Raw genomic sequence first — 24,654 nt, forward strand, 5'->3', positions numbered from 1 at the left:
TATTAATTTTCTGGTGCAGCTTTCGGTGCGTGAGAGGCTGTGAGCAGGGGAGAGGAACCCAAACCAATTGCTTCCATCGTGGAATGAAAGGACTCTACCAATCTCTGCGTCAGGGGAGTGTGGGGTCGGGGGCTACCAATGGCTGTCAAGCGAGTTTGGAAAGCCAGGATTTGGTAACCCCCAACCATGCATTCTCACCGCACTTCTTGGCCTAACTTGATAGATTGATTCTGAAAACATACACTAATTTTTTAAATGCGAAACAGACCCACTTGTGTTAGGGCCTGCACAAACAGAGGACTAGAAGAGTGGAAACAGCATAAACAATGTTGTTTATATCCAAGGCCTGAGAAAACTGCTGTCCTTTCCTCCAAAATTGCAGGAAGTATCAGAGTAAACCCCCACCCATTAAGGTGGAATAAGAACCATATTTTCCACAGGAATGGATACAGTTTTTCAGATAGTCTGACATTAAAGGATCTTGGAGCAGGGGCACAATTAATAAAGGATGGGTTTTCCTCTAACCCACAACAGCAGGGGCAGAAAATCCAGCCCCCCCAACACACACTAGCAATGCCAAAAAGTTAAAACGAAGCAAAACCAAACACGGTGAAAAGGGCAGATGTGGGGAAACACTGATCATTTTCATTGTTCTCCTTCACTCTTACCGCCTGTGGAGGCATAGAGACGGGTTCCTACAGCTGAGTACCTAACAAGAGACTTTTACTGCGTCGGGGTAACTAGCCCTGTGATCTGGGCCCTCAAGATTCAGAACCCCTTTGAGCTAGACCTGCCTTATTCCTTTTTATATCAGTTGGCTTCCTTAATTCATTTCTCCCATTTCTTAAAAATTGTTGCTGTTTTAACAAAACTATATTTAAAAGCAAGCAACAGGAAGCTTTTACTTGGGAAGTTGAGGTTTAAGCGCTCCGTGGCAAACAATGAACCAGGGAGATAAAGATGCAACGTGGAAGGTCGGGAACAGACCCTTGCTAGTTTCCTGCCAGAGTTGTCTTGTGAGCATGTGTGAGGCCACGATACGGACCAACAGTGCTAGTTTGCTTTTATTTACTCCAATTTATTTGTTCCTGTGAGAACCCCTATAAAAACAAAGCGTGGGGACAAACAATGGAAGCCCTGCCATCTCCTCCTTGCCAGGGCTTTTATTTTCCACATTATCAAATGTTTTCATCAGTGGAGCTCAGCCCATTCATTCAACCCTGTGAATCACAACCCAGATCATATTGCATTGGGGGAAGAAAAAAAAAAAAAACAACCATGCATCTCCTGTATCATTGAAAGAAAGAAATGTATGTTTCCCTCTCCTCTTTTCCCTTTGATACTTGCAAAAGATTTGGGGTCCTCTATAATGCCCTACGATGGACTCTCTGCCCCAGCCGGCCAAGCAACTAGAACTTTTAAAGAAGTCAGCCTGCAATTCCATAACATAATTTTATCTCCATTCCCTTTCTTGGCTTCCTTCCCCAAACAGGTATCTATGTCAAAGGAGAACTCTTGAGTTGGGGGTTTGTTTGACCTAGGTCACACAAAGGTCAAGCTTTTCACCAGTTGTTAACACAAAGCTTCCAGCCAACCCACCCTCCAAATCCAGCTACCCAGTCTGTTTCCATGTGCAAACGCACTACGCACATTGGATTTTTCTTAGTTTTGCAGGAACTAACAATCCCTTCACTGTGAAGTGGTCTCAGTGACAAATAAATAGGTCAAACACTCTTTTGGTGAAACGGCATTTGCCAAATATGGAAATGGAATGGATTTTGACTTTTTCATTTTTAAAAAGGCTTTTTAAAGTGTTATTTTAAAACCAGTTGAACAGATCGCTTTATTCCTTTATTGGACTTCAAGGGATACTGTCTTTTAAGCAGTTTTATGCACTCCAAACTGTATTTTTGCCTTTCTGAAAGAGATCAATATTTATTCAGATTGATTTTTAAGATTTACATGTGAAAAATAGATAAAATTGGATCAAATATAAACCAAAACTAATTCTGTCAACTCCCATGAAAGTCAATAAAGCCAAAATAAATTTAGCAGATTTCATCTACCTGCATTTGAGAATTGTTTTACTTCATTATTTCTTATAAACTTACTGAGCAGAAATTTGCTTAACTCTTTTCCATGCTTCTCTTACTGAAACAGTAAGACTCTCTATGGAATATTTTGCACTTGAATATTATCACCAGGATAGCATATGGCAAACTAGCGGTAGGCAGTTTATCTTCATCCTCTTTGTAAGCTAAAATTAGCACAATGTGTTTGCAGCATTCTACACTTGACTCAGCCGGGTGGTATTCTCCACAATGCCATGCTTGTCCCATATCCTGTCCGCTTCCAGTATTTAAGCAAATGGGTTGAAGGTTTATAGTAACAACACAGATACATTTTAATGCAATAAAACCTCAAAATAGCACCAACGATGAAAAGTAAACTAGGTGTATTAGGAATCAAACCTGAAAAACCTTCCTTCATCTGCTTCCTAAAATATATAGTGTTTCCACCACAAAGTCCTTCAGATGTTTACAGAGGCTAATTAATTGTACCAAGCAGGATATATACATAAGGCTCCAAAAGCAAGAAACAATTACGTTCTTAGACAACGGAGGCGTGTTTTTCTACTTGTTTACCATATTCAGTTTTTCTTGGTAGTATGTTCTTGATGCTAAAAATTCACTGTTGCTAAGAATTTAGTACCAGCTTTCACAGGATTAAATGAAGGTGATCTGCCAATGGAAAGAGCTTACTCTTTAAACAGGAAAGCAGCTACTGGCTGGCTCTTTGAAAGGATTACAACACAAACAATGATTTTAAAAACAATGGCAGCCCTTCAAATAATACATCCCTTTTAGCAGGCCTGTAGCAGGGTGATCTTCTCATCAAATAGTTAAAAACAAAATGAAACAAAACAAGAAAGCTTGAGGAAGAATTAACTTAAGGAACCCAAATCGGCAGGTAGATAACAGAAGGATATTTACATTAGGGACGGAGAACACCTCTATCTCTTAATGCCATTTACTAAAACAGATGTTATATTAAGACGACTTTGCTGGAAATTTCACTAGCCAATATCAGGCTAACGTTTCCATTACCTCTGTGTGCTAAGACAAATGTATTCACCTTGTCACCAACAGATTAATCCAAGATGACAAATAAATGTTCATATTGTCCACTGATTTATATCAAAAGATTAAAAAAAAGTCTTCATCACCTCTCAAAAGAAGAAAAAAAAGATGATTTCTCAAAAGCTCAGTGTATACTTGACCTGGTCATATTATTCTCAGAAGTCTGCATTTGGAAAAGGGGGACAAATGTAAAACCTCCCCAAACATTATAAGGCAACTTCATATATGATATTACTGTAATGATTATTTCACTTGATGTAACCTATGAATCCATCTCTCCCCATCATTCCTCACCCACACCCCTCCCCCAGCATAGAGTATCCAGGAAAAATGCAGGATACAAATGTTTAAATAAGTAAATCACTTGGAAATTTCAGTAATAACCAAATAAAGCAGTTATATATTCCACATCTATTCAAAGAGCTGGGGATGCATTTGGACCTTTTCAGTGATATCTGTGCATAGAAGAATCAAATCCATAACACTACTTTGCACCTAGATACTCAGAAAACTCACCTATCGGGAATGGTTGGTACTTTTTGATCGCTATTACTGATGTTAAGTCTTAGATTCAGAATTTCTCCTCACTGACCAGGAAATTATTTGGAATTTACTGACCTTTTGCAAATTTCAATCTATATGTAAAATGTTTATTGCAAGTTCTTCATTCTACCCAGGTTTGTTCAACTTGGTTCTTAGAATTTCAGTATTTCAGAAGCGAAGGAAAATGTTTCAATGACTTAACCCAACCTCTTTTGTTTCCAGAAGAAATTTTATCCCATTGAGGTTATGTGAGTGGTCCAACCCCAAGCACAGGGCTTGTGTCTTGTCCGGTGGGGACAGATCTGGAACAGCTGTCTCCAACAACAATGGTCTCTGTAGCTCACCACACAGTCTCAGAGAAAGACACCTTAAAGTTCCCAACATAAGGCGCACATAAACCAGTATTCAAAATAGAAATTGATCACTATGCGCTGATCCTCACCTAGAATCATGCACAGTTATATTCTCCTTATGTTTTAGCATTGGTTTCTGAGATGCCAAAATAGGTGGTTCAGCACCTTGATGAGGGGGATATAGGGATCATTGATTTATCTATATCCTCAGAAATGTATGGATTCTTAAATATCCTTTTTTACAGAAGAGGAATATACAGTACTATAAACACATATGTGTGTGCATCACATATAACGACAAAGCAAGTATGGCAAAATGTTAACAATTGTCGAAAGGGACTGGTGAGTTATGCATACTTATTAAACTATTTACTTGATTTTCCTGTATGTCTGAAAATATTCAGAATAAAAAGTTGAGAAAAATGCTAACAAACAGCATGGGGAGAAAGAATCTCAGTGCCAGGCTCCACAAGGCCGCCCTGTGTTTTCCATCTTCCGGGTACCACCGTCGGCTCTGCCGTGGGCCACCACATTGTGCCATGATTGAACAGAGTTATTACCACATGGATAAGAAATTCCTCTCTTTAGAAGGAGCTGGACCATGTTTGGTTGTTAGGAAACCACCTCTGTTCCCTTGAAGAGGGATGGCTTTGCAACGAATACCAAAAATTCAAACACATTCCTGTGCCATGAGTGAGTGGTTACCAAAAGAAATTAAAATAGTCAAAACAGACTCTCTGCTGTCATCATAACAGGGCCACAACACTGTGAATATAAAGAGCAAGAAGAGAGGTGAACAGTGAGGTGGGGGAGAGGAAGACTGGGCAGTCAGCACCACCAGGAATTTCCCAGGTGAAAGAAGTAGTAGAGGGGCACCTGGGAGGCTCAGTCAGTTAAGCCTCTGCCTTCGGCTCAGGTCATGATCCCAGAGTCCTGGGATCAAGTTCCACATTGGGCTCCTTGCTCAGTGGAGAGCCTGCTTCTATCCTCTGCCTTCTGCTCCCTCTGCTGTGCTCTCTCTCTCTCTCTCTGACAAATAAATACAAATCTTAAAAAAAAAAAAAAAAAAAAAGAAGTTTATAGCAGCTAAGTTGCTATAAACAAAGACCTGCCTATAAGTCTAGTTTCACCACTCCATAATTACCCATAATCAACCTTTCCTATTCAGTATGGATAGGCAAGAGGTACTTTAAACTTTTTCTTTCTTTCTTTCTTTCTTTTTTTTTTTTTAACCAATTGCACTGACCATAAACCTAGTCCTTAAGATCTATATAATGTTTGGTAAAATTTAGCTAGGAAATAAGGACTATCTTCGTAGATCTTAAAGTTTGCTGGTAATATGGCATCCTGAAATTGAAAGGCCTGATGTTGTTCAATAGCTTCATCAAAGGCCAAAGATTACTGTGACAAGTTAAGACCAGAGTCACAAGAAGAAACTTTGTTACATTCCCCATCTGAGCTGGGCTCTTGTGAGGGAATTCCACCTATGTTCTCTGAGAGCACAGAATCCCAACCTGATCATCAATAAGAGGTATGCCATTCAACACATCACCTTGACTCTCCCTACAAACCTCATCTTCTCCCAAACATGTTGATATGTGGTATGGAGAGAACGCTAGCCTTTGTTTTAAAAGAATCCAGTTGACCAATGGCCTTGTGGTAAGAAAGGTGCCCTTCATACCCATGTCTCTTGTTAATTATTCAGTTCTTCATCATCGCCTCCGAAAGTAAAAGTAACAGACGTGACTTGGGACGTTTGAGAGTGAGGATAATAGAAGGGAGTCTTCTATGAATGGAAATCTCAGTGGCCCACTAAGTTTAGAATGACTTCTGTCCTAAAGCAAACGGGCAGACAAACACTCTCCATTTGGGAAGGTAATAGTACTAGAGTCTCAATTCCTTGTTACAGCGTCACTCACACTCAGAAATGAGCACCAGTCCTAACCAGTTCCTTTTCTGAGGAGAGAAAAACAAACCAGATGATGATGATGATGATGGAGATGATGATGATAGCAGCTAACACACACACACACACACACACACACACACACACACACACACACACTATGTACCAGGCACTGTTCTAAGTTCTACACATCAGCTTGTTTAGTCTTCTTGACAACCCTGTAGAGGTATTAACACCACCCCGTTTTGTAGGCAAGTTTAAGTTGTTTTTCTGCGCAAGGAAGTCAAACCTATGCCAGTTCTCCATGAGGAAAGACCAGTGGAAGACTGCTTCAGTTCTACTCATATACTAAACTCCCTCGTGCCTGAACAGTAGTAAAGTGCCTCAACTGAACTGGATGAAGGAGAAGGGAACTCCTAAAGAAGACAGCATCACAAACAGGTGTGTCCCAGACATTTCTTTTTTCAGGAGTGAAGGGAGAATCCAACACTGGACTACAAATTCCTTGAGGGCAGGAATTGGTCTTATTTATCCTTGTTGTCTCAGGATTTAGCATAGTGCTTGGTATACAGGAGGTACTCTGGGAATGAATGAATGAATGAATGATAATGCTAAACAATACTTCACCACTTCCTTCTAAAAGTCCTTCCTATTTTATTCTCTCTTCTTTCTTCCTAATGAGAGAGAACTGGTAGACGCAATTCAGAAATAAGTGAACCGAGAAGATACCAATTACTCGGTTTCTTCTTAATCTGGTACAAAAGAAAGGTGTCAAGAGTTGAAAAACCTGGCTGGTTCAGGTCCCAGGGTTTTTCCACGTATACTGTGTCAGACCTCAGGCAATTCTCACTTATAAAATGGAGAAATGGAGGGCTGCCCTGATGTAAGATTGGTGGTGGAAGGCCCCACAGACTAAGACGTACGTAGTTCATAGACTGAAGTCAGGAGAAGTTGTTATTTTTAGGAGATAGTTCCTCCCCAGCACTGTATGTGGCTTAGCCTAGGTGTTCAGTAAATATTTGTTAAACAATGGAAGATCAGAACGAGAGAGCCATATCTCTCTGCAACATTACATCTCAATTCAGAAGACTTCCTCCGAGAGTTTCAAATGTGTCAGGGCTGATTCCTGTGGAGGGAGGTTTCCTCAAGTAGATGCCTTTATTTCTTTGCGTTAGAATTAAGAAAGTTATATCCAGCTTCACATCAAAACAAACACCATTGTCAGCCTTATGGGGGAGCCGGACCGTGGCGGGCAAAGAAGAGACAAAAGGTAACAGTCTTGAGAACCAATCTGATGGCCCTCAACTCTTGGACCCCTCTCCTCTCTGCACCCCAGGTCACAAGTAGAGAAATGGCAGCGTCATTGCTGTCCTTCTGCTCCTCTGAAATAGGAACCTGGATTAGCTCTGGCTGGCTGAAGCGTAGCCCAGATAAGTCCCGAACAATGCTGATAGGCAGCGGGAAGGAATTTGAGGAAGTGACAAGAAATGCCACGTCATCCACCATAAAGAAAGCTTGCCCACAAAGTGGCCTGGGAGGTGGCTTCTCAGCGACCGGTGCTCAGAAAAATGCAGATAAACGAAGAAGTCTTTCTAGCAGCAGGATAGAGAGCCAGCCACAAACAATTCATGTCCTTGCCACATCCTTCAGTGACTGTGAAGAGGAAAGAGAGCACTCCCTGCCCACATTCCCCCTTGCACAGCCCAAAATGAGGAGGCTGAGCAGAGAGACCCAGGCACCCTCCTGCTGGAGGGGCCTGGGATGCTGGGGGGCGGGGGCAGTGGCCTCCCCTCTGCTCACCTCTAACATATCAATCAGAGAATCCCTGGCAATCCTGAGGATGTGATTTTTAACCAAGATTCTAGGTTACAGCTGTTGTGTCACAGGGAAGGGTAGATGCCATGTCAGAAATAAACTCTTCCTAATTTTATTCGCCAAGTTAAGGGACATCATAATAATCTGCTATGGCATCTGTCATTGCAGAGATTTCCACTGTTCTTCACAAAAGTTTCACAGGAAAGTGGAAGTCAGCAAGCAGTTATTCTCCAAAGAAATTCACAAGGAAAAAAAAAGGAGGTGGCCTAGCAAAGAAGACCGGGGAGAGTGGAACTCTTCTGTTCTGTCATTGTTTTCTGAAAGACAGTGTGACATTCTCTATTGGTTATAGATGGTATGGCTTTCTTTACTTATATTTTAAAATTTCATTCAGTGGACCTGTTCTCACAAAAAATGTATCCAAAGCTGGCCTGAGATATCTTCACGGAGAAATCTGTACTTAAAAAAAAATAGAGCAAAAGGTCTAATATTTTTAGAAAAAAGTAGTCTATATGTTTAAATAATGCCAATGACCACTTAAAAGGACATGTTGGATGAGATCTTGGATACCTATTCAATAAATCCCATAGCCAGTGTTCTAAACCTCTCTGTAGGAAATTCTGCCTTAGATTCTGCAATCTCAAATCGTCCCAAACTTCTATCTAGAGAGAAACCTCTAGTCCTGAGTCGCTAGTATCCCAGAGGTCTCATAAGGGCCACAGTTGTCAGCAGACCCTATTTTCATCCTACACAGCCAGGGAAATATTCCAGTACAGTACACTGTTACTCAGAACTCTCTGAGAACACACCAAATAGGAAATGATTAGAATTACATTTACTTACTCTCACATATTAGCATTAAATTATTAGTTGTATTAGTGGCTTACATTTACATTAAACTTGCAAATTATATAGACCCTTATTTCCATTCTATGAGCATCTCAATTTTTTCCCTGCATGCATATCTAATCATTTGCTTACCTCTTATCACTCCGGGAACCTACAGTTTTTAATTCCATGGATTTCCACAGGGCAAGAATCTAGGCCACCATTTATGCACAGAAATCAATTCATCCATCACTACACTATGCATCAAAACAACATTTTAAGAGCAAAAGTTGAAGCCAGTGGCATTAAGCCAAAGCACCTCTCCTCGCAAGGAAAATGCAGTGGGATTTTTAAGAGCAAAAAGGATGGGTCACGAAGGCTTTATGCCTCAACAAGAAATGGGGAATCCTTAATGGCCCAGAGTTTCTTGATTCAAATCTGGGACTTAAGACTGGGTGCCCAAAGAAAAGTGCTGATTGTCCCATGCCCCAGTGTACTTCTGCGGTATTCCATGTAAATACATTCACCAGGTCAAATTTTCTCTCTCCTTGCCCCTGGTGAAATCACTAACCAACGATATTTTCATGTTTTGAATTAGAATCTGAAAGAGCATTTTTGCACCATGGTGCATTTTTACAAGGTCTGAATCTCTGAAACATAATATTACATTAACGTGACAGTTTCAGAGGGTTTTGGAGAGAAGGGTTGTGGGGGTTTGGGTGAGCCTGGGGGTGGGTATTAAGGAGGGCCCATATTGCACAGAGCAGTGGGTATGGTACATGAACAATGAATTTTGGAACACTGAAAATAAAATAAAATAAAATAAAATAAAATAAAATAAAATAAAAATTTTAAATAAACAAAACAAAATGACAGTTTCAAAAGAAATCCTGTTACTAAATATCAGAAATCATAGAAATGTCATTGGCTTCTTCTAAAACTGTATTCAGTCTGCTAACTACACCATTCACAAGTTATAACAATCTATGCAAATGTACATTAAAGCCATCGGAAGTGTTCCCCCCATATCTTTTTCCCACAGGCCAAATAAAGGTGAATTAAGAAAATCTGGCAAAGGGTCCACAGGGCTATGCCATTTCCCACAGCGAATAGGGTATTTTCCTCTGGGAATAAAACATTTTCTTTAAACTACTGTTTATAACCCTTATCAGCTCAACAGCAATAGAGCCATCAAGTCCAATCTCTTGTGGAAAAAAAGTCAAGGTCAACAAGTGCTTGCATTTTTGTTTATCTTTAGCTGCAATTGCTCCTGACATTCAATTGGGTCATAAACATGAGGTCTGTCAAATGTTCCCAATGAACAGGTGATCCGAAAGCGATCTCAGAACAAGGCCATTGCCAGGTAATCAAACAATCCTGTTATTACAATTATGATTTGAGCACATTTATTTATAGATGCAAACATCAGTCAATCATGGATAAATATGGCCCTACCGTTTCCACCACAGGGTAATAGGATTGAGGAAGTACAGGAGGGCCCTTGCTACAACTACTCGCTGACAACAATGTGTGTCCTCCCACAAGTAGAGTACCATGCAAAGGAACGGCTTTCTCCCCTGAGCTCTTCCACTTAAAGGCAGTTTTCTGTAGCTCAACACAGCCATGTCCTTGACTCTGCCGCCCGGGGTTCCTGAGCCCTGTTGCCTTTCTCTGCCTGACAACCAATTCTACAGTTACGTGTGTGTCTGTTTAGAATTGTTCCGTCCTTCCTTTATGCCAGCATTGTTGCTACATTAGAAGACACTTCATTTTAACTTGAAAAGGGGTAACGTATGTTCAGCATGTTTAATTCTAAGGAGTCAGGTGGATATTTGGAATAAAGGCCACATGCTTCTTTCCAATCCATCATGAAACTCACGGATATCCACAGGAACTATGCATTTGGATCTGGGCAGCACCTGGCTTCACGCCACTTTCGACTTACAGATTAAAAATAGACTCTGTTCCAGCTGCAAAGTAAGACACATTAAACTTACCACTTCCATTTGAAATATGAAAATTAAATCTAAGGATATGGCCACTATCTTAGATGATGGCTCTGACCCACATAGTACAAACCTATTGTCTCCACTTCAGTTATGAAAAATGAGCCTAAGGAACATTCTTGGAGCCTAAAAGTAATGATGACACTTCTTACTATGTAGCTGTTATTAACATTCTATTACTTGGCAGAACAATTAATGTTTTCCAAAGCTGACTCCTTTCCTATCAAGAGCATCGGGACATCTGGAATCAAAGTAAAGGACAATCTTTCTAAAAATACACAAACCCACATCCTGGGAAAGAAAGTGAAAACTGAAAACGAACAAATAGAAAAATTCTAGATACACAAAATGAAGTACACTACTTTTAAGGACAACTTTCAACGTAGACATACTAAGTACCGGGTGCCAGTGCTGTTAGTCTAAACAAATAGTTTCGGTATAAGAAATTACCCCTCCCTCTCTAGTATTCTAGCAAAAAGCAAATGTAGCCAGAGTTATATCAGCAACCCAAGAGTATACTATTTCCAGCCCTGGAGTCTCTTAAGTCTTGGGCAGGTGATTTGAAGATTCTACATAAACAGAAACATCAGCAGCCTGGGAAGGAGAAGGGGCTGAAAAACACACGAAGATGAGAATCCAGTGGGAGTCCATGAACACCGAGGCCCCTGTAACAAAACATCTACTCTGCAAATACTCAGGAAATGTTCATCAATCAGCTGTCAAGCAAAGGGGGAAGTCACCTCATTTTCAGAGCAGTAAACTGATGAAATGAGTCATGGAATTCCCATGATAGCTTGCCTGGCCTCTTCCTTTCCACCCAGCCCCCTGGTCCCCATGGAGACAGCAGGCCCTCCCCCGCCCTTCCTCCCTCCTCCCCACCCCCACCACGGGAAAGCAGCGAGAAGAGAGAGAGTGGTGGCCGGACTTCCATGGGCCACCCTCAGGAAGGGAGAGAAAAAGTCTTGCTTCTGGCCAGCTTGGCTGTGAGGAAAAAGCCATAGGCAGCAATGGCCAGCCATATTGTCCCCATATCTGGAGAGGGGAAGGTACACTTCAGAAAATAGTGAGCCCTCCAGAAGGAACCTGTGGTGTAGACAGCAGTATTCTGAGACCTTGGCATCATCCCAGACCATTCTAAACCCACCATGCCTGGCATCCCCAGTCTCTTGGTCTGGTCCAGACTCCTTCTCAAAAGCTCTCCTCTCCAGCGCCTTGTCATGTCCTCAGCATTTCAGAGTAACTGCAGTGTGACTCCAGCCTTCCTCTACATCTGTTCCTCTTTCGCTCAGCTCTGCCATGACTCCCCACGGCCTCCCAAGCAAAGCCCCAATTCCTTGGGACGGCCAATAGGATCCTTCACAGTTCACAGTCTGGCCTCTGCTGCCTCTGGCCTTCCCCTCAGACTCTTCCTCTCACACACCCTGTTCTCGGCTCCTGCTGAAGCACATGCGAAGCCTCCAAGGGTCATGCTTTCACTTTCCTCCTTGCCTTCACACCAACTAATTTCTTTGCCTCACACGTCCTTCCACTTCACCTGCCCCAACTTCCCACCACAGACTCACCACCTTGGGGGCGCTAGCTGGAAGATCCTTGGCAGATTGCTGCCAGGGGCAACTATGGGGGTGGAAGTGCCACGTGGAGAAGGACCCACATCCGAGTTCCATTCCGGCTCCCTGAGAAAGGGTGTTGGGATGGAGGAAGGTTGCTCCTGTGAAAGGAACAGGGAGAGGCCACCAAGCACTTGCTGACTCTCTGCCGGTTTGTTAGGTGCCATTCCTCTACTTCCAGATTACACTGGGCTCACTTAGTCACAAGCCCTAACCTACCATATGGAACTTCCAGCCTGGCCACTGGACCATCAGCTCCTCGGTTCCAGGAACAGCCTCTTCACTCTGATTTCTCACATTTAGCACTGGGCTAAATGTCTACATAGTAGACATTCAGTGAATACTCATTAAGTTAGGGAATGGTGTTATTTCTGTCCTTCCTCCATTATCTTTGAGAATATTCCTCTCAGAAGCTTTAAATTCACAATATCAAGCAATATTTTCTATTTGCACTATATGTATTCCTTTCACATAGGGGACGTTCTTGGTGCTGGCATGTAGTGAACCAAATATTCATAACACAAAGCTCCCTCCGACTGTCTAGGCTGAAATTGCATTCCCTCAGAACATCCATTTTTAAAGAGTGTGGTACCTGAATCTTCCTGAGCTGGCACCCTAGTTCTTCACTGCCCAGTGAATCTCTTGGGTGCCGTTAACCCTGTTTCCGGGGATGATAACCAGAACAAGAACATTCTCACCCACATCATTGACCCCAGGGATGGGGAGAAAAGACTGGGAAATGGAGTTGGCACACCATGAAATGGTCAGAGGAAGGAGACAGAAAAAGGGGAAATGGCATCACGAAACTATGGGCACCATGGCCTCAGATGAAGAAAGGTTGCCATTTGTTTCAACCATGGAAATCGAGACTCACTTAGGTGCCATAAAGCTAAACGAAAATTGGGCTGAATATGAATGCAGGCATCTATCTAGTCAAATGGGTCAACCAAATATTTCTCGGGCATGGGCTGTGTCTGCAGCACCCCATGCAAGGAACTGAGGCAAGTGCAAGAATCCCATCGGATTCCCTGGGTGCAGACACGTGCAGGAATCTCGCTCCAGTCTTCATACCAGTCAAAGGGATTCTTCCAGACAACTTCCGTGGACTCTGTAAATCTTGTAACTAATTATATTTCACTCTTCATTTTGGCTGCTAGGCAGCTCAGAGCTAAGCTGACTACCTCTAGCAATTGTATGTGCTCTTTTACAATCTGTCTTGTCCTGTACTGCCCTTATGGCTGGCCTCTTGTTTGTTTTCCTTTTGTTCTCCTTTCTTCACATCCTGATTTTTATCCTTTTATATACTTGTGTTGGATACATACTATATCCTTATATCCTTATATACATAAAGATATCATATAAAGATATACATATATATGTATGTATATATACATATATATGAGATATGTATATATCATATAAAGATATACATATATATCTTTATATGTATATATGTATATACATATATCATAAAGATATATGTATATAAGGATACATATCCTTATATACATATAACTATATATGTATAACTATCTATATAAATATAGATAACTATATCCTTATATATATACTATATCCTTATATATACTAAATCCTTATAGTATAGTATAGTATAGATATATACTATATCCTTATTTAAGGATATATACCATACCCCTAAACCCTTCCTTAAAATGAAGGAGAGAATATATAAGTACATTGCAAAATTAAGATATATCCTCTTCTCCTAAAGTATCAAAATTGAAAGAGTATTAAGGTGCTATCTGTCCTGCTGGGAGAGGGGCACTCAAGGACAGTCTCAAGTTCAGACAAATGAAATTTTTCAAGAGATAGCATTGATCGAATGTTAATAACCTAGCGACAAGTTCAGTATTTTCTACATTCACTCCTCAATCTCCCCTTTCTTAAAAATATACAAATTTTGAAGAAAATTTAAGATTTTCTAGGTATGTTCATATTCTCTTTTTCTTCTGATATGGAAAGAAGTAAAAGATGGGGTGCTTGGGTGGCTAAGTTGGTTAAGCATCTGCCTTCGGCACAAGTCATGATCCCAGGACTGGGATGGAGGCCCTGCTCAGCAGGGAGTCTCCTTCTTCCTCTGCCTCTTCCTCCCACCCCCGACTCGTGCTCACATGCTCTCTATTTCTCTCTCTCTCAAATAAACAAATAAAATCTTAAAAAAATAAAAGTGAAAGAAAATTCCACCTCTTTCGTCCTTTGTTAGGAAATGAGATGAGCTATGTCTAGGAGGGATGCGTATGGGTTGATATTGGTAAATGGGGGAAAGCCAAAGCTAATTGTACTAATCAAACAGAATGCTTTTAGGTTAAGTAATTATGGAAAATTATCTGCAAGACTGAACTAATCCACAAAGCCAGACACTTGAGTAAAACCCAACTTACCAACTACACTTCTGGGACCAATCAATGTAAGAGGTAGACAACGCCTACCTCTTTTTAAGGAAAACGCTTGGCATAAATTTACTGTTTGGGTTAGTTTTTGCTAGGCCAACAGCCAAAACCTCTACCACTATCCTTAATTAGTGCTAGCATTCATGAAGGAAGGAGATAAATTCAGGAGCAGAGCTGACTATCACATCCCACGGGATAGAATCATGTCTGCTGCGGGGAACAGCAGAGACATAAAAGTGTCCTCCCAGGGTAACACAGGGTCCTGTCTCAGCATTCGTCATTCACCCTACTGCGAGTTCCCTTAAAAGACCCTAAAATGTTCCCGCTAGTCCCCACCCATCCTCTGTCCGAAGCCTGTTTGGGGTCACAGGATGGTGCCCAAGAGTAGGAGCAGGCAGAGCCGGCGATCAGGTGGGCACCATGATTTAAGGTACATCCCCAGACCCGTCTACCACCAATTCTGAAAGGACTAGCCATTGAGTCTCTTCTTGAGTGCTTCTGTGAAAGTTTATCTCTGGGAGTCAGGACAGGTAAGACCTCAGTGTCTATTTACATTTTGACTGGGATTGCCATGTGATCAGCCATCTGGCACCCAGAAGAAATCAGTGCTGAGAGAATGTAGTGTAATCACAGTTTGAAAGCATGAGAGGGTTCCCAATCCTCTTGAATAAATAATTACCCACCCATGGCCATGTGCCCATAACTACTGCAACATTTTAGGGTCTTTTAAGGGAACTTGTGGTAGAGTGAATGACTAATGATGAGACAGGACCCTATGTTACCCTGGGAGGAGATGTAAAGATGAAGAAGACATAGTCCCATCCCAGGAAGCATCCTGGGGAGGCTGGTGCACAAATGGCTCACTTCAGTGTATGAGGAAGGATAAGACACAGGATACCATAACAACACAGAAGAGGGTGACTTCCTCCAATCTGGGAGTTCACAGAATACTTCCTGCAGATTACACTTAAACTAAGTTCAGAAGTTTTTAACTTGGGCTACATAGACCCTCCCCACTTAAGGGGCCCAGGGTTTAAATTCAGAAGATCTTCCTACTTGCAAAGGGAAAGATCCAAATTTTATTCTCACTAACCTCTAACTGAAATAAGCATTTCTTTCAAGTGCATATCTAGGTAAGTGACAAACCAAAGAACCATTAGCAGGACCTGTGACTTTGTCACCAAAGGAAATCATATTTACATACAAAAATATAGTTGTTACAAACATCTTAAAACATCATTTACATTCCTCACTATTTCAAAAATGTGGTAGACGATAGAATCACTGCTAGACCTCGTTATTTAATACATATTTAACAAGGCACTATATCATTGTATTTCAATTTGTTTTCTAAAACATTTTGATAACTGAATTTCAATATAATTAGTTTCCCTTGTAGTCCTATGTGTTTTATTTTATGCATTAATAAAAATATACACTGACAAGGCATCCAACCATTGACCTTGCCAGATTGCCAGTCCCCAAAATGTCAGCATTCCCTGCAAAGGATGAGCAAGACTTGGCAGCCAGGTGACTAATGGTGGAGAGAGCAATGGTGACCCCAGTGGTGTAGGCAGCAGAGGCCCCGAGTGGCCACTTGGCTATGTGGGAGGGCTGAACCAAGTTCTTGAGACTGGCCTATGGATCAACGTTGATCTCACAGGGCCCACCAGATACTGAACCTTTATGGCAGTCAGAGGACCAAGGGAGAGGGGTCCCTGTGCCAGCTAGGCTAAATGTTTCCCACCTTGTCTTTCAGCCAACAGCTCTCCTCACAGAGTTCACCGTGTCTGGGTCATTGGCCTATTGTGAAATAAATACACTCACAGCTCCCTGAGAATGTTCAGTATTCAGAGAATATTCCACTTACATATGTTTGATGCTCGTGGTAGCACACACCAACTTCCTGAGGGCAAATATTATGCCCTATTCGTTCTCAGAGCCTCATACAGAACACCTGCCTTATGGTCAGCGCCTAATTCACTTCTGACCACCTGACCTGAATGGATACATTTACACTTCTCCCCTTAAATACAGCTCTTGGTAATATTGTGGCTTATCTGCAAAAGCTATTACAGTTCTAAACTCTTTTTAATCTCCCTGGGCTACATTAAATGGATACTTCCCCAAAGTTAACTTCCTCATTTCTGCCTTGCCAACAATGACACGAGGTGAAGAATCCACCACCAGGGATGATGGGTCCTCTCCTGGTGTATTTTCCTGGGTAGCAACTAAAACACAGGTTCAGCTGGGCCAGGTGGGCTGTGTGTGGCAGCCCTGGAACTCCTAGGAGGGCTGATCTGAAAAAACAAGTGACTGCATATAGCTTAAAAACCAACGCAGAATCAAGAAGGGAAAGGGAGAGAGAATGAGGGAAAATTAAAAAAAAAAAAAAGGCCTTCGTTAGAAACTGCATTAAATAATTACATAATGACACATTAGTATCTAGGTTTTTAAAGCTCAGGTCGCCATTTTTATCATTAACATGAGGTAATAAAACCCACATTATTAATAGAAGAATGGAATATGTCTTCTCTACATGATGCAGTTGGGGGAAAATAGCTTACAGTTCTCGGAAGAAAGAAAGGAGCATTACAAACAACAAACTCTTGAGTCCACCATGACAGAACACCTATTCCACTCTCGGCGAAAAGCTAACACTATGAACAGCCAGAGAGGCCTTCTCTAACTTACAGCAGGCTGAGGGAAACTGACAGGAAGATACCTTTTTAAAAAAGTTTTCAGGGGCACCTGGGTGGCTCAGTGGGTTAAAGCCTCTGCCTTCAACTCAGGTCATGATCCTGGGGTCCTGGGATCGAGCCCCATGTCAAGCTCTCTGCTCAGTGGAGAGCCTGCTTCCCCCTCTCTCTCCGCCTGCCTCTCTGCCTACATGTGATCTCTGTCTGTCAAATAAATAAATAAAATCTTATAAAAAATAAAATAAAAAATAAAAATAAAAGTTTTCATAATTCCTGGCTGCAGAGCCAAACAATGAACTGACATAACATCAACGTTCATATAATTCTTTACTCATTTTTTATTTAAAACTATCACATGACTCTTGAGAGGCCAGTGTAATTAATTCTAGGAAAGCCTGAGAACTGGGGTCTAATTTCAGAACTTCTACAAGTCATCCCGGAGCAGGCACTTCTTAAGAGACAACCACAGCAGCAACAACAACAAAACTCCACGTGACACGCACGCATCCATCCCATGCCACAAAACTCCAGTGTCCGCACAGGTGACAATGACAAGTGTCAGCAGCCAAGTCTACATGACTCACAGAGTCCACTCTCACACCGCAAACCATGGAGAAAACAGAATTGTGGTTTTAAGGCCATGGTTAACAAGGATCACACCTTTTACATTTCAAAAATTAGAGTATAAATTTGATAAGATATCCAGACTGTGAGTTCACACATAAATAAAAATGAGCAATCAACAGAAAATATAAGAAATGACCCTAGTGACAAATGCCTTGTCTCTTCCAATTGAGGGTCATACCTATTCAAAGCCAATCACATGAGGATGGAATCAGTAAAGGTCAATCAAAGGCAGGCTGAAACTCCAACTGTCTAGCTGACCTTCAGAGCTTGTGACAAATTGCTATCAGTCAATGTCAACTAATGACAGGAGCTCTTTGGCTAATCAATTGTTCTAAAAATGATCAAGAAAACTACTCACAGGACAGCTCATTTTCACATCAATGCCTATGAAGTATGAAAAGCTCATTTTTTGAGTTTTTAATAAGCTCATAAGTAAAGCAGTTACTTGGTAACAGAGGTCACCTTACAGAAAAAGACAGAACCTTTGTCTGCCTTTTACATACTCTTTTATTACCATATTATAGTAAAATTATGCCATGGATATGCCAGAGGGCTACATAACAAAGTAGGTAACACCTCATGCACTTTTGGAACAAATACTTCTGTGTCGGAGGGAAATATATTTGGGAGTAAATAATTTCAGAGGCATTTTTCAGTTGCTTAAGATGAAAAACACTGACTTCCAGCTTCCCAGCAATGTCACCTAATAGTCAGAAGATGCACTCTCTGTGAAAACACTCATGGCCAAGTGCATGCCCCCTAAATATACAGTTACTGCTCTTTAGATGACAAAGTTATTTTTCTTCGTTTTGAGATGACCTGCTTTCATGATGCTAGAAGTCAAGAGAATGGGGAACAGAAAACAGTTACTCGCATTTGATGAGTCAATAAAAGGAAAGGTTGAATATACAGCATGGGTTGTTCTGGAAAAACAGTTCTCTGTCTATCCATCTCGTTCAACGTGTTTGATAAGTTAATGATATGGATCTTTTGATAACAAGGATTTGCTGAGTATAATAACTTCCCCTTTCTTTTTTACACCTGACTTTTCCCATCAGGAAATCATTTTCCTCTTCTGCCTGCCACTGCACGCAAAGGCCACTCTTTAATCTGCAGCCCAACGTGAAGTGTGACTAAAGTAACACACGGGGCTGCAGTGGTCTAAGGGTGAAGGCCTGCGGTCACAATTATATTTTACTTTTCTCTCCGAAGCGTATTAGTCAAAAAGCATTAGGGCACCACTGAAATGCAAGAAGTCCCCGCAGAAGTGTAAGACTTAACAAGTAAGTGTGAACAAATAGAGATCATTCAAGTTACCCTGACCAGCGGACAAATGGAATGAAAAAAACCCAAACAAACTTTTTTTTTTTTTGGATTCACAGGGTTCTGAGGTTCTTATAAACACTGTTTTAAAAATCAGTTGGGATTAAAAAAAAAAAAAAGGCAAAGAAAACTGTTTCTAAACAAGCAGCGTTCACTTTGTGTTTTCATCTGAAAAACTGCAGATTACAGATTACATCCCAAACCTGAGTTGCTACGGTAGTTTTTCAAATTAAAATATCTTCTGTGGCCTCAACCACTCTCAAGTTGTCCATAGGAAAGAAATAAAGGAGGGAGGGCAACACTTAAGCCGAGCCATAATTGGAAGTATGTGAAAAATGAAGTGTCAGTTTGGTCAATAAAGGGCAAAGGTCAAGGGGAACTGCAGCCCAAACTCTGCGAGAAATGTGCTCATTAAGACATCCAATCAGAGTGCTCCTTCCCACCTATCCCATTATTCATCGGACAGCTGACTGTTTCAAATGCCCGGGTTTGGGCTGTTACTACTTTTCTTCTTCATGTAAAAAGGCAAGCTGGTATATAAATCGTTGCTTAGTCATCTGGAACGTAATGTGGCCCTTCCCCGCTGCCCCTCTCCCTGCTCCCCGCCCCCTCCCAGCCAGCTCTGCCTGCTGGTCCCCCAAGCCTGAAACAACTGCCTTCGGACTCCCTTCAATAATAAATGGGATTGCCTTCTGCCTGTAGGTTGCCTGAACTCATACAAAAGCTGGAGTTGGGTGGGGGGGTACACTGGGAGGCATTGCAACTATCACACATTATTACAAAGAAATAGCAGTACTTTTCAATTATTCCTCTTTAAAGAAACATGCTGGTTTTGCTTTTTTATTTTCAAGTAGGAGCAAAGATACTATTGTTGAACTGAGTCCTGCCCCCCAAAAGGAGAAGTTCAGAAGTGGGTTTTAGAGGTTTCAGCAATCATTAAAGCCCTTCCAGGTTGAGATGTTTTATATCAAATTTCAACATAGAAATAATACTTTCTCTTTTTTCTCACAAAAGAGGAAAATGAGATGAGCTTTAAATGGGTAATGCTCTGCAAGAGAAATGTCCTTATTTGTTTTGTATGCTCCTAGTTTCAATTCAATAAATCTGTGAATGAGTGAAATGGTATAGGCTCTTAATATATAATACAAATTAATTATATCAATCATCACATTTCTCTGTGAATCTCTCATTCTACTTAAAACTAGAATCTAGATTCTCACTCCCCAGCAGAGTATAACCCCCCGTGATACTAACGCTGACTCTGGCCTATTACCAGCTCCGTCACCATTACAGAGACAGGGACAGGCCTGGTACAGACACTGTTGAAAGAGGCCTCAACTTGGTAAGAGAAAGAGGGTTCATCAACGATCTGTTTTCCATTCCTCGCCACACGAAAGCACCAGAGAACACAGGCCTCAGGAGCATGGGCCCTAGAGTCACGCTGTATGGGTTCGGGTCCTGACTCTACTACTGACCCGTATATGACTTTGGGCAAGTCTCCTAGCCTCTCTGAATCTTTGCGATCTCTTTTACGAAGTCAGAGTTGGAAATGCCTACACTGACAGACAGCCCTTAACATGTTATTGTGTTATTTTATTGCTAGCATATACTCATCTCTCTTGACATTGAACTAAAAAAAAATAAAATAAAAAGAAGACACGTCCAAATGCAAACCATGGTCAGTAATAACCAAAGCTGCTTGTGAGTTATAGGGTGACTATGGCAACCCTCCTGGGAAAGAGTCCAAATACGGTGGGGAGAGACACCAAATGTGCTTGGTGTTCTCCTGCTCCAAGCCACATGCTTCCTAGAGGAGACCCTGGTTCTGGTCAGTAGGGCAGCTGCACATGGTAGGAGAAAAAAGACAGAGGAAGGAGTCACGTGTCTGCCAATATGCACCTCATCTTATGTGTGAGACCCCACCTGGGGTTGTGAAAACAGCCCATCCTAACGGGGTCACGAAGCAAAGCCAAGAGACAAGATCCTGACTCTGACTGTTACTTCAGTATTTCTGAGCTTACTTTTTTTCTCTTCTGGAATGGGAAAGGGGCAAATAAGAGACAAGGATAAAATCAGGATCCAATGTTGTAGTTTCGGCAGTGCTCTGAGGAAGCGAAGGAGTACCCAGAATCAGTGTCAGAGCAACATCATCAGAACCCCAACCAAATACAGGCGTGAGGCCTTCCTTCTCAATGCCAGCTTCAAGGAGCTTCACTGTCAAAGAATCAGTTTCCTGCAAACGGCCACAAGTGTTCACATTAAATGAAAGTAGAGGCCATCAGAAAAGTTACCACGATAAACGGTTTGAGTTGGGGGGAAAGGCGTATTATGTAAATCATAAATAAACATCAAATCCCTGAAGAATAATAGTCTTTAGCATCTTCTTAATTATGTATCTTGCATGTACTCTTTTTAGAATGCCCAGCATTGGATTTTCTCTTTTATATTTTTATGATTAGATAAAAATTTGGACTAAAACTATTCCATCAACCACAACAGCTGCTAATTTGGCAAGTCATCAGGCACTCAAAATCCCCCAAATTGCTGGAAGCCTCACTAGGAATTGTCACTGTATTTTGAAATCTGTCAGAACATTACAAATTTCCTGAATGACTTCTTTTTTTTTTAAACTTTAAAAGTCCAAAAGAACAGGACTCGGTTGAGATATAGCCTGCTTCATGCCTATGTCATGCGCAGATAAAGTAACAGAAGACTACAGCCTAGGGATTTCTTTTCTGTCTTTTGGTATTTTGTTGTTGTTGTGCTTGGTTTTTTGTTTTTGTTTTTGTTTTGTTTTGTACCACAGGTGCCATAATGAAGTGGTGAAAAATGAAAAGGAATGAGGAAAAAGAAACACAGTACAAATCACACTGAGAGAAAGTTTTAAAATATGTATTACTCCTGTCTGTGGGGGAAACACCTCTTTGGATATGTTCTTGACAGATTGAGTTATTTCTGTCTATTGGGTATGTATAAAGACATATTTATGGATTTATAAATCTTTTGAAGAGGGCTGTTATTTACCCAGTTGACTAAAATGGACTCAAACTGTGTAAATAACTATTTAGGACATGCATTACGGGCCAAATGCTGGCACAGCTTACATATCTCTGGCTGCCAGAAAAGGCAGGCAGGGCAAACATGGAAAAGCCACTGTGCACAGTTAATCTGAAGGCTGCACAAAGACCCAGCTCCACAGGTCTCAGGGATCAAAAAAGGTTTAGAAGGGTCACGGTTGGCATGGAAATGCACAGATGTAGTAGCGGCAACACTTGCAGGCATCATTCTGCATTTAGCCAGAGAGAAAGCACACTGCCCAGGAGGAGAAGCCACAGAGAAGGGCAGGTAAGACCACAGGAGGGCCTCCTGTGCCCCGGCTCTCAAGGTGTTGGGTGGGGGCTGGGGGGGAAAGTCTACACAGAAGGCTTCTTTTGGATCATAGTGGGAGTCATTGGCTTCATTCCTCAGTGGAGAGCCAAGAAAGAGGGCATGAGGAGAAGAATCTTAGACAAATAATCAGGAAACTGAAATTTGGGGTCTGATGCTGCCCGAGACCGCCCCAAAGCTCTCAGTGCATCCATACCTTATTTTCCTCCTCTGTCAAATGGGGCCAGGATTGTTTTAGAAAGGCTCAATGGAGCTCATTCAGATGATATCATTTACGGGAAAATTCTTTAAAAAAAAAAAAAGCAGAATAGGTGGTGATCTTATATGAAAAGTACAAAAGAGAAATAGTGTAATTAGAAAACTCAGGTAATGTGAAAGAGACATGTCTCCAGGTTACGATCAAATTCCTTATTAAATTGGCCTTTGGATAACACTTGTTGAAGGAAAGGGAAATATACAAAATTCCCAATTCCCTGTTATGACATGTCACAGGGGAAGAACTAGGACAGGGCCTTTGGCCTCTCAAAATCCTTTCATCAGATTATGTTGGAGAAAGCGCATATGCTACAATTTTACATTCAAGTCCGGTTCAGCAGTTTGCAAGCCATCAAAGCAGCAGCTAAGCTACCTGCCTGTTCCTAGATGATAGATCATATATATATATTTTAAAGCAAGAAACGAAAACAAAAAAGAAACAAACAGATAAAACAAGAGGCGATGACCTCATGTAGCAATTTTGGAGTACAGGAAGAAGAATTTAGATCCCTTTTCCACCTTTTTGGAAACTCCTGGAAGAAGCTGAAAATAGGGCTTCCTATTGAAAGTGCCGGCATCACCTTAGTTCTAGCCCCGGGAGCCTCAACACCATCACACATACATACACACACTTGAAAGAGAAAAGGCCCCGTGGATTTATGCTGCGTATCAGTTTCCAGTAAAAGTCAGAGGTCAGAGGTTACATGTTTCTGCCTCAGCTCTCAACGCGTTTACTATCGTGGGCTCCATTTTTTACTACACTCAGAGTTGTGGTGAAGTCAGCAACTTTCCTTTGAACAATAAAATATCTCAGATGCTTAAAATTCTATGTGTAGAAGTTATTCCCAGTCCAAGTAGCATACACGTGCCTTAAAAAAAAAAAAAAAAAAAAAGGATTTCCTAGTTTTGTTTTCCAATTAATGATGTCAAATTCATTTTAGACTTTGCAAATCTAATTGGTCCAGCCCAATGTATGTGAGAAAACAAAATTCTTTTGTTGTCTAGTGGCACGCCATCATCACACCGGATTTTAAAGTATGCACCTACTGTGGGCTCAGAGTCAACTTCAATAAAGCCGTCTTTTTATATTCAAATAGAGAATACGCTCTTAAGCTTTGGTTGCGCTAACTGAACGCAAAATTCCTCTGCAGTGGGTCTCACCGAAGGCAGCACAAGACATCTGAATACTCATTCGCCTTTTCACTGAAGATGAACTACATGTTAAAACTTTCTTTCCTACTAGTCACAGTCAGATGTGCATAGCCATGGACGCCCAAGTACACACACCGGTATGTGCATTCAAGGAACAGGACGAGCTAAATGGATCTGGCTTCTTTTCATTTCTCCCTAATTCCCTGTAGTCTGACTTTGCAATGAAGTCAAGCACTTAAGAGATTCGGATAAGCAAATCTGGAAAAAAACAGCCTCAACCCAGTGGAGAGGGAAGCCCAGTGTGGGTTCCCAAAAGGCTACGGCCTTCTAAGCATCTGAAGACATCACTGACTTGGAATCGTGAAAGATGTTTCTTCATGATCTCTTGAGAAACCTCTAAGGGCAGGTAATAAAAATACTTTCTTTATTTGTATCACAGGGTAATAGTGGGCATGCTCTTTACACACACTTGAACTTCTAATCTCCTCTAATCTTGCCCCCAGTCAATTCACCGACCTTGTTTTCTGGAGGTGAGCAGGTGATGGCCAGTTAGGCAGCTGGGGTGGCACAAAAGAAGAAAGGGTCTGGAGGAACAAATAAGA

The 24,654-nt window shown here is 41.4% G+C and overlaps 1 protein-coding gene across 4 annotated transcripts in view; it reads right to left on the reverse strand.

The window, feature by feature from the left end:
• MEIS1 (Meis homeobox 1) overlaps positions 1 to 24,654 on the reverse strand; it is a 133,748-nt gene that overhangs the window by 79,554 nt on the left and 29,540 nt on the right. The gene's annotated exons all lie outside the window — the stretch shown is intronic.

The sequence above is a fragment of the Lontra canadensis genome, unplaced genomic scaffold (assembly GCF_010015895.1).
Source record: "Lontra canadensis isolate GAN:19392208 unplaced genomic scaffold, GSC_riverotter_1.0 scaffold50, whole genome shotgun sequence".
Taxonomy (NCBI): domain Eukaryota; kingdom Metazoa; phylum Chordata; class Mammalia; order Carnivora; family Mustelidae; genus Lontra; species Lontra canadensis.